General features: G+C 43.1%; 1 protein-coding gene across 5 annotated transcripts in view; it reads right to left on the reverse strand.

Annotated features, from left to right (window-relative positions):
• Positions 1-15413, reverse strand: part of LOC107378123 (kelch-like protein 29) — a 404331-nt gene that overhangs the window by 372246 nt on the left and 16672 nt on the right. For 3 of the 5 annotated variants that reach the window (XM_070545020.1, XM_070545028.1, XM_070545021.1), the window contains exon 2: positions 14269-14337. The gene's annotated coding sequence lies outside the window, so the exon portion shown is untranslated. Of the gene's footprint in view, positions 1-14263; positions 14338-15413 lie in introns of all 5 variants that reach the window. The other 2 variants (XM_070545022.1, XM_070545024.1) reach the window with 1 other exon arrangement.

Consider the following 15413-nt stretch of genomic DNA (forward strand, 5'->3'; position numbering starts at 1 on the left):
GCTTATGTCAACATTAGGGAGATATCCAAATAAAAGTTTGGCAGATAATGCTCCCAATTAATTCAGAGCAAATTTCACGCAGTGCCACTGACCACACATGATAAGAAGGTACATGTGAATTCTTTGATAAGAATCCCTGTTGGGAAATTAATTTCAGTAGAAAACATTTGGACCGTGCAGCGCAGCAATGTAATTAAGGTTAAAAAGGAGTTTCCAAAGCTGGCACAGAAATTGGTTCCTTTGAAATAGATGGCTGTAAATCTAACAGAGGCTAGGCGGGTGGACCTCAGTGTCTTTTGTTGTTTGTTTTTTAATGAACTAAAGCAGAAAGTGGCACCAAGAGGAGGATCATTGCTGTGAAAAATGTTGGTGTCTTTACAGTTTTCTTCGGATTTTGCTTTTCACGTCTATCGTCCACAGCAGGATTGAACTTCATCTATGAAAAGACAAACTGTAAGTGTATAGGTCAAGGTTGTGGCATTATGTGGTAAAAATTTTTTTTTACATGTGAGTAAACTTAAAAGGTAAGGCAGTTCAGTAAACTTAGAAATGTAAGGCAACCAGCTGCACAGCATTTTTGAGTTATCTCAACAAAAGAAGTTGTGTCGTGTGAACCTACATTAAGGATGTGTAAGAGACTGAAATATGTTGGACAGACTTAAGAATCAAGGTCAGATTTACTCAAAACACTAATTTGAAACAACTTATTTTAAATTTGTTGCCTCAACTTACTTGTATGAGTATATTTGAGTTTAAGTCTTAAGTATGACCAACTTAAAACTTTGTTACATGTACTCATACAAGTAAGTTGAGGCAACAAATGTAAACATGTTGTCTCAACTTTTTCTTCAGTGCTTTTAACTTTAATGCATGGGTTGCTTCAACTGAAAAACAGAAGTAGAGCTGAAGAGTGATTTTAAATGTGTTCAACTTAAGATTGATATTTCAGTTAACGTCTTAGTTCTTGTTCACACAACAAAAAATGCTTTTGTTGAGTTTATTCAAAAAAGCTGTGCAGCTGGTTGCCTTACTTTTTTAAGTTCGTCCAACTTTTTTTTCTGTCACCATTCAGTCTGTTTCAGGCGGTCCGATCCCCGGACAAGAAAACAGTTTTTTGGGACATGGAACGTCACCTTGCTGGCGGGGAAGGAGCAGGAGCTTGTGGCAGAGGTTGAGCGGTACCGGCTAGATATAGTCGGACTCACCTCAACACATAGCATTGGCTCTGGAACCCAAGTCCTTGAGAGGGGTTGGACACTCTCCTTTGCTGGAGTTGTTCCGGGTGAGAGGCGGAGGGCTGGGGTTGGCTTTTTGTTAGCCCCAAGACGCTCTGCCTGTGTGTTAGGGTTTACCCTGGGGGACGAGAGGGTAGCTTCCCTGCGCCTTCGGGTCGGGGAACGGGTCCTGACTGTTTTGTGCTTATGGGCCAAATATCAGTTCCGAGTATCCACCCTTTTTGGAGTCCCTGGGACGAGTGCTAGATAGTGCTCCATCAGGGGACTCAATTGTCCTGCTGGGGGACTTCAATGCTCACGTGGGCAATGACAGCTTGACCTGGAGGGGTGTGATTGGGAGGAATGGCCCGCCTGATCTGAACTCGAGTGGTGTTTCGTTACTGGACTTCTGTGCAAGCCGCAGTTTGGCCATAACGAACACCATGTTCGAACATAAGGATGCCTATCGGTACACTTGGTACCAGGGCAGCCTAGGTCGCAGGTCGATGATAGACTTTGTAGTCGTATCATCTGACCTGTGGCCGTATGTTTTGGACACCCGAGTGAAGAGAGGAGCGGAGCTGTCAACTGATCACCACCTGGTGGTGAGTTGGATCAGATGGCAGGGGAAGATGCCGCGTAGACCTGGCAGACCCAAACGCATAGTGAGGGTCTGCTGGGAATGCCTGGCATAAGAACCTGTTAAGACGGTCTTTAACTCCCACCTCCCCTTTGACCGCGTCCCAAGAGCAGTGGGGGACATTGACTCAGAGTGGGCCTTGTTCCACTCTGCGATTGTTGAGGCGGCTGTTGCTAGCTGTGGTCGCAAGGTTGCTGGTGCCAGTCGGGGTGGCAACCCCCGTACCCGCTGGTGGACACCAGAGGTTTTGGGAGCCGTCAGGCTGAAGAAGAAGGCCTACAGGGCGTGGCTGGTCTGTGGGTCTCCAGAGGCAGGACACAGGTACCGGATAGCAAAGCGGGGTGCAGCAGTGGCAGTTGCCGAGGCAAAATCTCGGGCGTGGGAGGAGTTTGGTGAGGCCATGGAGAAAGACTATCGATCGGCTCCAAAGAGGTTCTTGCTGGGTAGGTTCGTGGCTGAGTGTGAAGCAGCTGGGATGAGGATCAGCACCTCCAAATCTGAGACACTGGTTATCGACCGGAAAAGAGTGGCTTGCCAACTCCGGGTTGGGGGAGAGGTCCTACCTCAAGTGGAGGAGTTTAAGTATCTCGGGGTCTTGTTCACGAGTGAGGGTAGGAGGGATCGGGAGATCGACAGGTGGATTGGTTCGGCGTCTGCAGTAATGCGGATGCTGAGCCGATCTGTCGTGGTGAAGAGGGAGCTGAGCCAGAAAGCCAGGCTCTCGATTTACCAGTCGATCTATGTCCCAATCCTCACCTATGGCCATGAGCTTTGGGTAATGACCAAAAGAACGAGATCGCGGATACAAGCGGCCAAAATGAGTTTCCTCCGTAGGGTGGCCGGGCTCAGCCTTAGAGATAGGGTGAGGAGCTCAGACATTCGGGAGGGACTCAGAGTAGAACCGCTGCTCCTCCGGATCGAAAGGAGTCAGTTGAGGTGGTTTGGGCATCTGGTCAGGATGCCTCCTGGACGCCTCCCTGGGGAGGTGTTTCGGGCATGTCCTGCTGGCAGGAGGCCCCCGGGTCGACCCAGGACACGTTGGAGAGGTTACATCTCCAATCTGGTCCGGGAACGCCTTGGGGTCCTGCCGGAGGAGCTGGTGGAGAAGGCCGGGGAGAGGACGGTCTGGAGCTCCCTAATTGGGATGCTGCCCCCGCGACCCGGACCCGGATAAGCGGAGGAAGACGACGACCATCAAACATAAGGATTTATTGGTGACCAACATATTTCATATTACAGGTAACTCTGTGTTTGCCTTTAGAGTTCAGTCTCAACAAAGATATTCTTCAAATGAAAATGTACCATGACTCCCTATGAGTCACAGCAAGACAAGGAAAACCCTTCAAGTTGGCTGAATTCAAACTGTTAAAGAATTGGGACTAAGTTCCTCCACAGAGGCATGAGAGATTTGTTACCGATAATAACTCTTGATTGCCGTAGGAGTAAATCACTTTTCACATTGGTTAAGGCTGGCTAAGATTTATTTTCTCCCTTAAAAAAATAAAACCATCATTTGAAAACTTACCTTTTGCATTTACTCAGGTTATGTGTCTGGTACTACATTTAAGTGTCCCATCGGTTTGACTCCACTGAAATTTGAGGCAAAAAAATATTTAAATTCAACTTTATGACTTTGATCTTCTGTTTTTGTCACCTCTGGGTGTTATTTTTTCTCTCTTCACATCTTTGTGAAAACAGAAATCAAAACCATGATCAGATGTTTGCAGAAGGATTTTTTTTTTAAAAAAAAGGAACAAACCCCTAAAAATGACTGCCTGGAGTATGAAGTGGAAAGATCCATGTAATGTAACATAATGCTCTACGAAGATGAAATTACCTATAACTCTGCTCCTGAAGCGCACGCCGTTTTATATCCGAGCTACAGCGCTGCTCGAGACATTAAGTGAAACAATATACTTTATCTGCTGTGATAAGCATCGTACAATAACATGGCAGCTAAAGACACAGCAGGCTTTGATTTACGGGCCACGACATAGTGCCACAGCCGGAGAACAAAAAACCCAGTATGAGAATCAATTCAGCATCGCTTACATGGGGGCCAAGCACACAGGGATGCTCAGGTGTTCTTAACTAAAAAAGCTGACATGACGCACTCCAAAAACACCAAATCGTTACCGTCTGATGGAATTTAAGTCCAAGATTGTTTCTACCACACGGAAACAGGAAGCCACATTCAAACTTTAGCCGACAAGAACCGATAACTGGAGATTTTCAACATTTTTCAGATATTCTTCGCATTTTTTTTTCTTAATCAACATGTTCCATTCCACAAGCAAAGTGCCAATTTAAAACAAGAATAGGAGATATTTTAAAGAGGCCTTGGGGAAAAAAAACAACAACCATGAATGCCACCTGGCCGAGCGGGTTTGATGATGTGTTGAATTAAACATTTTTTCCGCTCGCAGGTGTGCTTTTATAGAACAAAATCCTCACCGTTCTCATGGCTTTAATCACAAAACTGCAGCAGAAAAGGTAAAAAGAGATGAATATTTTCCGTGGCCTTTATCCGTACCTCGGTGTCGAAGTGCCGTACACAATTGTTGCAAAAATATTCTTTAGCGTGTAAATTCAAGGCATTAAGACATTGTTAATGAGATAAATGTTTCCCTTTCACGTTGGAAAGATTTTAATGAAGCTGACATTTTTTTATTTGTTTTATTTTTTATTTTTTTGCAGTGCATTCACATTATGCTCCATTAATTGCAGCACAAAAGAACTTACGAAACTGCTATTTAAGCATCACTCTGGAGCGCTAAAACACATTTATTTTTCTTCTGCAAAGTTGATATGTCTCATTCTACGAGGCGGGCATAATGTGACAACTTAAATGACTTTAAATGTGGGAGTGCTGTTTTGTATTCTACTCATCAGCCTCAGATTGAGGATAAAATAAAATAAAATACTAAACTACGTAGAACAGCGACTCATTCTCTCCCTCTCTAATGGTGTGGTCAAGCCGTTTAGCTCTTAAAGACGCTTTAAGAAGACGTGACAACACTGGATATTACAGCTCAAACTGCTACACATATTAGTCTGAAAGGCCTGGAAAAGATGCTAAACCCCCCTGCTGTGCACGCGCGTGCGTTAGCGTGCGCGTCACCCTCTTGTGATTCTATGCTTCTTCAACCGTGGGCCGACCTCCTGCTGTGCTTTATGTCTTAATCACCGCGGGCGACAATACCTCACTGTTTACGTGACAACAGCATAAGAAGGTGGAAACACCAACGCGAGCCGCGCTCCGTGTTTATGACTGTGTTTGCGTTACGCCTATGACATGGTCTGGCGACGGATTGGAACATAAACAAATGAAGTTATCTTAATCTTGGCGGCTATTCGGGACGCGCAGCAGAAGCCAGACGGGTGGTGACGCTTGTAAACGGCCTGACTGACCTTGCACCCCACATTCCTCCCACTCTGCTCTTCATACTTCTGCACACCTGATCGCACACAGCAGCGCCGGCTTTATCCCTCACCTGGTTGTGGCCAGGTCAGAGGTTGTGTCATTAGTGGTGTTACAGTTGTGCTTTGAACATATCTTACCCTACTTCACTTTCTGCTGTGCGGATAAATAACGTTCTCCTCAGCAGTGAGAAACGCCTCTGCGAAGGCTTTTGTTTCCCCCTTTGTCAGCAGGTGAAGGAGCCTTCTTGTTTTAATAATGGTGGAAGGTGGGGGTCTATCCTCCAGTGGGCTCAAAGGCTCAGGTTTTTTTTTTAAAGCAGCATTTAACTTGACACGCGGTACGGCCACGTCTGCTGAATTCAATCGTGTTTAAAAGTGTCTGTCGGGCCACAAGGCACAGCAAAAGAAAATGTTTAATTTAATGTTTTTCCTTTTCTTCCCCGTCACAGCTGGACCATCTATTAGGTAGATGCACATGGGTGGATAAGCACCAAATGCAATCACAAAGCTAAATAAGATGCAATAAAGAAAATCACAGTGAGTTGAGATTTATCGCATTTCTGTCATAATGGCTGCTCAGAGTTCTGGTTAGTTACAGCTGCAACAAGGACTCAGGTCTGAAAAAGTGATTAAAATATCTTTCCTGGTGGTCATTTTTCATTTCTTATTTAAAATACAATGATACATTTCTACATTTTGTAGCGTGGGCACATCTAAATACTAGGATTTAACACTGTTTGCTTCAGTTTGGTTAGATCCTGAGAAAAGATTGGACATTAGCATATGAACTTATATTATGCACAAATATCTAGGATATTAATGCAATCGATAGAAGTTCATACACTATCTGTCTTGGTCTACATTTTAATCCAAAGATTAATGTTTAATTTAAGATAATTAAATTTAATAGCAAAAGTTTATTCATTGAATCAGAAGTTAAAGGAATCTTTGCTTATTCAATAACCAAAATATACACCATTCTGTGTTTCAATTCAAAGAAGAGTCAGGTTTTAAAAAGTTAAGAATTTATTACTAACACTTTTAAAAATGACTATTTTAAATGGCAATTTGTAACAGACAATTTGTAACAGCTTGATATTAAACTTGTTATTAAAACAAACCTGTGCCTGGATGGAAAACTAAAATGGAATGCGAGGTTTGGATGCGTGAATGAATCTCAGAAGGTTTCTTTCAGAGAGAGAGAAACACGTTCTGGGTGAAACGTTGTTTTGCAGCTAACTTATGGGTTCTTAGAGAGAACAGCATCGAATGCCATCTGTCGGACACTGTCTACCTTGCCCAGTTCAGGAGACCCTCCGTGGATCCGAGAGGTCAGGTGGAGAATTTCATCCTTCGGGCACGAGGTTGGTAGAGAGACCTCGGTGTGTTTCAAATCGGTCCTGAGATGTCTCCGTGGGTCACACGACTGATTAACCTATTTGCGTCTCAAAATCCATACCTCTGAAGGAGTTTTGCGTCAGCTGGAAACAGGTGCGTCTATTCGGAGCAATTCTATCGGCGTGACAGAATGCTTAGTGAGGCTGGGGCAGCTGACCCTCGTCCTCTGGGGTTCTAGAACTGACTTTCAGCTGCAGAGATTTGGTTTTAACAAAACCCTCAGAACACACCCTCTCAGCGTCAGAAAGCTTGATGTTATGGAGTAAAGACATGTGAGGTGGTTAACGTTTACCCTGGATACACCCTCTGCATGAGGTGGTTAATGTGCAAATGACCTTCTGGTTTACTGAACACACATTACTGATTATCATAAATAATAATTCTTATTATTACCCAAAGCATAATAAGTATTTCAGTAATTAAATACATTTATACTTAACCGTGATGAATATTTATGATTATTGTAATAAACAGTAAAACAGTTTATTAAATTATTATTTTTAAATCTTGAAGTGTCCTTCATCTTGGGACGGAACAGCAGCAGATAAAGATGGTGTTTAGCAGACATCCCGGCTCCTGATGGGTAATCTGTGGAGCAAAAAGTTACGCCTCGACCCAGCAGGGAAAGTGTGACCTTTGGGTCACAAATATGAGGCCATTCATGACGCTACAATTGTAAACCATCCTCCAGCAAAGTGGAATTATTTTCGTCTAATTGGAATGTGTTTTTCAAGAATAAATTCCAATGTATTCATTAGGAAATTTATTTTCACATGACCCGATTATGATACACTAATTAGGCCTGTCAGAAACACTACACATAGAAGTCCCAACACGATTCATGGACTTGACGTCAGCAAATTCTGCTGACCTCCATAAGAACGTTTTCTTTTTAATTTTTATGAGTACTAAACACGTCAATCTCATTTAATCCCACGTGATAAGATCAGATGAGAAGAGGAGAGAAAACATCCTACCGTTTCTCCTCATGAAGTGCCCTGAAAACTAATTTAGCACATTCTTCACCTTGATCAGCTTTGACAAAATAATCCAAAAATCAAACTGCACTTGCTGGCTTTGTCTCAGATTCCTGCAGAATCCCATTTGCCTGGTGACACGGGGTCACAGAGTTAATGGCTGGATTTTCCCAAAACCCACCACTGATGTTTGTGGTTCACACATTTCCCCAGTTAGCAACAAAAGGGAAGGGACACTAGTTTCTCTGGAATTTTGCTTCCCCGCCGTGAACCCACATAACTTCCTCATAAGTGCATAAAGACATGAACACAAATGTGAGGAACCTCTTGTCGATAACTCACTGAAAGGCCTCAGTTTGGAGAAACCATGATGTACACTTTTGTGCAAAAACAAACAATGGGTGCACAGAGCCAGATCTTATTGCACAATTTTTTGTGTGTGTGTAAATTTTGCACTATGCTGAAATTTAATATCTAATACCGGTCAGGGATTTTAAAATGGTTTCACCCGCTGACGGAACTGGAAAATTTCAAATGTAGGTTTCGAGGAGATAAATAATTAGCCCAGCACAATCACACAGTAACAGGTCCGCCATATTGGGAGGGAAGACAGCCACCAAAAACATTTAAGTGTGAGCTCCAACATTATTGAGGAATGAAAATCTTGGGAAAAAAAACTGCATTAAAGGTTTGGTTGGAGATGTTTTTCTGGTGAACTTTTATCCAATTGCTTGAAATGCTCTGATGACAACCCAAATTAAAGTCTAGTTGACAGAACAGAGATAAAACTCAGACAGTAAAAGGCAGTCAAACACACAAAACAAACAAAACAGTATTGGTAAAATAGAAGTGGAAGGTTTTTTTGTCGCCTCTAAAATGTGCAATCTGGGACGGGGGCGGCGTTAAGCCCGGCTACTTGGGTTGAAGCCCCGGATGTTTTATGAAAAGCCCCGGATCTAAATCGCGGAAGTAACATGCAGTCACTCACTAACTAAACCCACCTTTCCTTGAGAAAAACTGTGTGACATACTGACGCCCTCTCTTCTGCCTGGCCTCTTTCTCCTTTCTTTCTTTCTTTCTTTCCTTTTCTGTGACCCAGACTTTGTTTTTGCAGACATATTTTTACTGCAGCCTTGGCGCACTCTGCTGTCTAAGTGACTGCTGCGTGAGCTGGCCTACCTGCTACGCGCCCCTCGGCCAGGTGGACTGTACCATTTTATGCCGTTGGGGGGTGGGAGGTTGGGGGGGGGGGGGGGGGTTCAAATTAATTAGTCAAAATAAAGTAGGGACCTCTGAATATACATTTCATAAAGACTAAAAGATTGTTTAATGTCTTAAATGAGACACTTTACTGGAAAGTATTATTCAACTTTGAATCTTTTTTGGGCCCCTGACAGCTGTGGGCCTTTAGAATCTTCCTAATCTTTCACTGCTTTACAGCGCTCCTGGCTGCGCGTAAACTCTCACGAATCACCAGCAAAAGGAGACCCAATTCTGAAGGTAACGTTTGAGAAGAAGCCCTCTGTGTTGGAGCGTCTCTGTAACGCGTGGACAACTACATCGCCATTAGTAGACTGTTTTGGAGATAAAGTAAACAACGCTGATTTGGCCACTGGCTAGCGGACGAGCGCTGGAGCGTGTTGGGTGAGACAACAGGCTACAGGAAGAGAGGAACTTGAGCAGAAGAACTTTGGAACGGACACGTTGGGACCAGATCAGGAGTTCTGGTACTGACACGTTGGGACCGGATCTGGAGTTCTGGTACTGAGAAAAGATGAATGAACAACTTGAGGTGAGTTTGGGAGTCAGAGACACTAATCGGAGGCTGGCGTCCAGATAATAGCGGGCGGGGGTCTGAATATATGCAGCTTCCTTGTGTTAGACATGATGAGGAACTGTCAAATTTTATGTGTCTTTTGATTTAATTATTTTTTTATTCAAACAAGTACAGCAACGGTGTAGCTATGCTCTTCTATTTCTTAGTTGAATTAGCAGACTCCATGCTTCCAGGGCACACTGCTGCCCTCTGCTGGTTCTTTCAGGTTACAGTCATAGTCCAAACACCTAATGTGGGGCTCTTATGTCCCTAAACAGCTACTGTATTTTAAGATGGTGGATGACCATGGAGCCTCGACCACAGTTTATGTAAATAAAAATGTATAATTTCAAGTTGAGAGGAATATTTAGAATTGATTTTGGCGAGAAAAACTAGCGAAAAAGGACAAGTTTGTGAACTGGAAACACAGGATTTGATAGCAAACAGGTAAAAATAACACACACTGGGCCTTTAAGCAGCAAGCCCTCTGTAACCCCCACCTGCATTTCTAATGGGGTCCAATGGGGATAAACCATCAACACTGCTCAACAGTCCCGTCCTGAAGGGGTCACCCAATAGGACAGCGGGAGGGTTAAATGTTTCACTAAGGCCAGAGTCCAGAACTCGTGGCTCCGCAGCTGGTACATAGGTGTGTGTACATTAGGAATTATGGCAGAAAAGGTGCCAACAATTTGAAATGTTGTTTTAATGGTTGTTTGACAGTGTCTGTTGTGTCTGGTGTTAGATGGACCTTTAAATAGCTTATTTTCAAAATGTAGCTGGAACAGCAAAAACAATCATCTCATACCCCACATTTACGAGCTGTTACATGCAAATACAAAAAGAACATAATGTGAGAAATGGCAACTGGTGGTAAAAGTTTTCAGTCAGTAGACTCCTCCCCCTGGTGGAACACCATGCTGCCCAACAAAACGTCTAGACTCATCAATTAAAGTTTGCCCATTCTGTTAACGAGAGTTATTTCAATTAGAGTTGGTTAAATCTATCCATCAAACAGCAATCTACAGCAGAAGGGGTGTTAAATTATCAAAAAACCTATTTAAATTGTTTGCTCTGTCTGTAAAAAGGGTTAGCCCAGTGCTATAGCAACGCAGTAAAACCTCATTTTCAGGTTAAACAAGGTGACCGCAGGGATTTATTAGTGTTCACCAGAAAGCAGAAGTCTCTGCACACATCTCAGTAATTTACAGCACTCTTCAACAGGAGGGATGCAACTGTCCTGCTCATTAGCTGCAGCAGAATTCCCTCTGGTATTTTATTTACCTCCACCCACCAACTCTCCTCTTTGTAATGCAGCAGGTAGCTGATGGCACCTCTGTCTCAGCAGCTCGGCGGACCACCAGGGGACACGTTTTCCTCCTCGCAGACGCTTGTCATCTATTATTACTGGAGGTGTCCTTGAGAGTGATTCTGGCAGACGGCTTGGGCCCACTGTCTGGGGGCCCAGAATAAGCAACACATGGCTGGGCAAACAAGGGTGATGACAATCATTACTTCCCAAGATATAAGAGGTAGAAAATAAAAATAAATAAACGGCCGTGTCGAGTTTCAAACCACTAAGGTAGCTTCATGGTAGAGGCCCACCCAGAATATTGTGTTTTTAGTTAAGTTGAGGAAAAAGTGTTTAAAGTTCAGACACAGCAGGGCTTCCTAAATGTTCCAGTCCATGTACGACTCACAGCTCAAAGGTTTCAGGTGTAGTGTGTTAGGGGATATGCTCTGAGCTTATTAGCCTCGTAACACCTTCTAACTGCTGTCTATAAAATATTCACAGGCGTTTACAATACCTGAGTGGGTTAAATGGTGAGGATGAAAGTGCTGGGGCACATGGATAAACATCTTTTTTGTTCTTGATTAAATCAAGCTGAAACAAAACAATAAACACAAAAATTATTTATTTTAAATTTTATGATGAAGTGTGTGTATGCGTGCGTTTGTGTCTGTGTGCGCGTGTCTATGCATGTGCACGTGTGTGTTTGTGTGTATGAGTGAGTGCATTTGCGCGCGTGTGTGCATGTGAGTGCGTACGTGTGTGTGTGTGTGTGTGTGTGTGTGTGCCAGCGTCTGTGTGCGTACGTACGTTTGTGCTTGTGTGCGTGTGTGTGCCAGTGTCTATGTGTGTACGTGCATGCATGCATGCTTGTGTGCGTGTGTGCATGTGTATGCATGTGCACTTGTGTGTTTGTGTGTATGAGTGCATTTTTGCGCATGTGAGTGCGTACGTGTGCGTGTGTGTGTGTGCTTGTGTGCGTGTGCCAGTGCCTATGTGTGTAAGTGCATGCATGCATGCTTGTGTGTGTGTGTGTGTGTGCCAGCATTTGTGTGCATACGTGCGTGCATGCGTACGTGAAGAGTGAGTGCGTGAATGTGTGTGTGCGTGCATGCGGGTGCATGCTTGTGTGTGTGTGCATGTTTGTGCGTGAGACAGAGTGCGTGTGTGTGGGTGCGTGGGTGTGGGCGCATGCTTAGGTGTGTGTACCAGCAACTGTGTGCGTGAGTGCTTGTGTGCTTGTGTGCGTGAGTGCTTGTGTGCGTGAGTGCTTGTGTGTGTGTGTGTGTGTGTGTGTGTGTGTGTGTGTGTGTGTGTGTGTGTGTGTGTGTGTGTGTGTGTGTGTGTGTGTGTATGTGTGTGTTAACTATCTGACAGTTGCCACTCTTGGGCTGCAGGGCAGGCTATGGGGAATAATAAACGCTTGTGAATGGAGCTCGGATCAAACCAAATTAGAGGGCTAAAGACTATAACCAAGCAGGACTGTTAGATTAAAAAGTCAAAGAAGAATCACATAATTTACATGAGATTAATAATCTCAGATGGCTTTTTCCTGGATATATTCATACTACTGAAGAGCAAAGGTCTACACTTGGCTACACATGTGAGGGTTGACAAATATAGCTGTTAAGAATGGCATAAAGGAAAAACATGGATGCAAGAACTGTTCTGTCTTTACCTTAATGACTGGTGCAGATGAAGTGTTGGCACAAAGGCTTAATGCTGTCCACAGAGAACTCATACGCTGTATAAACATCTTTATCATAATTAGCCTTGGTAAACAAACTGTTTCAAACTTCATAATTACTTTTTCCAACTGAGCAAATGATTATTAAATTGGTAACTTGGCTGCCGCCTTTCATGATGACGCTGTAAACGAAGACAGTCTTGCATTGAGAAATGATGAATTTTCAGCATTTTTAATCAACTCTTAAATAAAAATATAAAAGGTATGATCACATTTAATTTAGAAATATGTCTTCTGATTTGTTTGCACTTGAAGTTTGTGTTCTGTATGGCTTTTAAAAGCAAATTCACTGAGAAAACTTTGTTTTACATGCAGGTAGAACATGAAAATAGTCTACCCCTAAGGAAAATAGACACGGAGGCCCTCGGGTCAGAAAAAGCCAGTTAGATCTACTGTATGTGACTTTCATGGACTCTCCCATCTTTGCTTGTGGGAAAGACTGTTGTTCATTTAGCATCCAGGAGAGAGCAGAGCACGTCTTGGCTAGTAGAAGCTAACTGCTGGCATTAGCATTCATTCATGCTTTTGTTAGTTGTGGAGATAAAACATCAACGTAGCAGAACAAACAGAGCCAGTGGTAGATTCGCATTGCTGTTAGCCAATCAGAGGCGAGGTGTCCGAATATCAGCTTCTGCTTCCTGAAACAGGAGCGCCGGTGCTTTTATTTCCCACAGAGAATAACTCATTCATACTAGAGACCACAGCATTAACCATTTCTACCTGATTTTGCTGCTCGGTATATTTAAAACTGATCACGTTACAGACAAGTTTGTGTTCTTATCTTGAACTGGATTGATTCCAAGATTAAATCAGATGTAGATGTAAGAAGTTCCTTCTGAATTTTAAATACAATTATCCCAGAGGGTCATGTGATGTTTTTGCTAACAGTGAAACAAGCATAACGATAGCTACCAGGAGACGCCTTTTGCGTTCAAACACCATAAAGCGAGCTATGGGTGAACTGAGCTCAGTTGCAATCACATGGGCTTCAGCCGGCAGCCTTCCACTGCACACCAACTAAATTCTACACCTGAACCCCCCCTAGCAAAGAGCACACATAATGAGTCCTGCTCATCAGTGATGCACTGACCTGGGATGGGCATGCACACAAACTCAAAGAGGCACAAAGGCACACACACCCCCGCTACCCGCCTGACTGCCTGTGGCGTGCACGCCTGGTCACCTCGCTCAGGGATCAAAGGCAGCATGTCGTTCTAATCAGCCCTCACAGTGGGCAACCCCATTAATTCAGTTCTATTTCATCAGTGGCGAGCAGACCACCAGTAAGGTCTGGGCATTCCCGGGGTCCAGGAGTAATCCTCTATCTCTTAATGACCAGAGTCTAACACCTTTTGGATTGGATCGCAGACAAAATTTCATTTTTATGGCAGAAGAAACAAAAGAGACGCGGCGTATTTGCAGGACGTGGCGAGGAAGTCTAACAGAATAATGACACCATGTATCAAGTAACTCCAGACGATCAACCCCCCGCTAAACCAGGCCAACGTCGCATGTAGACGTCTGTAGCTGGGAATCAAGCCCGGAAATTAAAATGAAGAGGAAGTGAAGAATGAATCTATTGTTTTATAATTCCAATAACGCTAGCAAAATTATTCAAATGAAAATGATTCAGAAAACCTTCCACGGGAAAACGAAGACGCTGTCACATTTTATTGAGCCTTTGGTGTACCGTGGCTCGACTGTCTCATAATACAATGTTTATTAGGATATAAGATAATGAGCTTTTCATATCTTACCGTACCTTTGGTCTCTGGTGGATGGGGATGCTCATCACAGATAAATTAGACCTTTGGAGTACTGCCGTTTACACCTGTGGAGACAATAAGAGTCTGCTTTAAAGAACAGGCAGACGTGTTTTATTTTATTTATGCCATCTGTTTCAAGAGATTTATTATTTATTTTGCCATTTTAGGTGAGGAGAACAGATGAACCACATAGAGGCGTACGCAGCAAAACCTATCGATAACTCTCCAGCCATCCTGAGAGGTTATTAGAGGGCAGAGATGGATAATATGACCAAACTGACCGCATACAGCTGGAAAAGCTCAGCAGGATTACAGATGAACCAGTGTTTTGATCAAAAATAGAATCATTGGTGCGCCAAAGCCTGTGATGTTTACAGGATGACGACACAGAAGAGTGTTTGCAACTCAAAGAGATTCATTGTGGAGCAAAAACAAAGCAGGTTTTGGTCAAATCAGCATCATCTGACTCCTGGTGGCAGCCTTTGGAAGTCGCATCTCCTTTCTTATTTGTTCAAGAGCTTCTGTTTGGAAACCAGCCCTGATCTTATTTAATGAAAAGGAGACATTTATTACCAAGCTGGAACACAGTTCGACCACAGGAAACGAAATGACGTTCAGTAAAAGTACTATTTAAATAAAAAGAAACAGACCAACCTAGAAATGTCACTGATTTTGGTGCTTTTATTCAGAATCTTATTTTTTAAAAAATCTGTAAATGCATCTAAATTTTGTGGATTTTCTCACAATAAAAGAGCAGAAGTCTTTATGAGTGGACTTTACAAGCATACAAACAAAGACCCACCATCGAGATGCGCTTCACAGCAGCCATGCTGGACTATTTCAGCTGAATCTTGAATAGAAAATCTCTTGTTTGGCTCTTGCATGCATTTCGGTATTTTTTTTCTTCTAACCTAAAAGCGACAGACAGTTGTAAGTCTAATGAGCATGAGAGCACACTTTGGAAACTTCTTACTGATGGAGATAAGCCACAGAGAATTACACTAAAATATTCAGAACATGCAAATTTTCAATATAAATCAAATTTCTTCAATAAAGCCCAATTTGGGAACTTTTTTGTAACAGGGTACTTTGCTGTTAAGGAAGTGGAGAGACTCAAGATCAGCAGAAATGCTAAAACAGC

The sequence above is a fragment of the Nothobranchius furzeri genome, chromosome 2 (assembly GCF_043380555.1).
Source record: "Nothobranchius furzeri strain GRZ-AD chromosome 2, NfurGRZ-RIMD1, whole genome shotgun sequence".
In the NCBI taxonomy this organism is placed as follows: domain Eukaryota; kingdom Metazoa; phylum Chordata; class Actinopteri; order Cyprinodontiformes; family Nothobranchiidae; genus Nothobranchius; species Nothobranchius furzeri.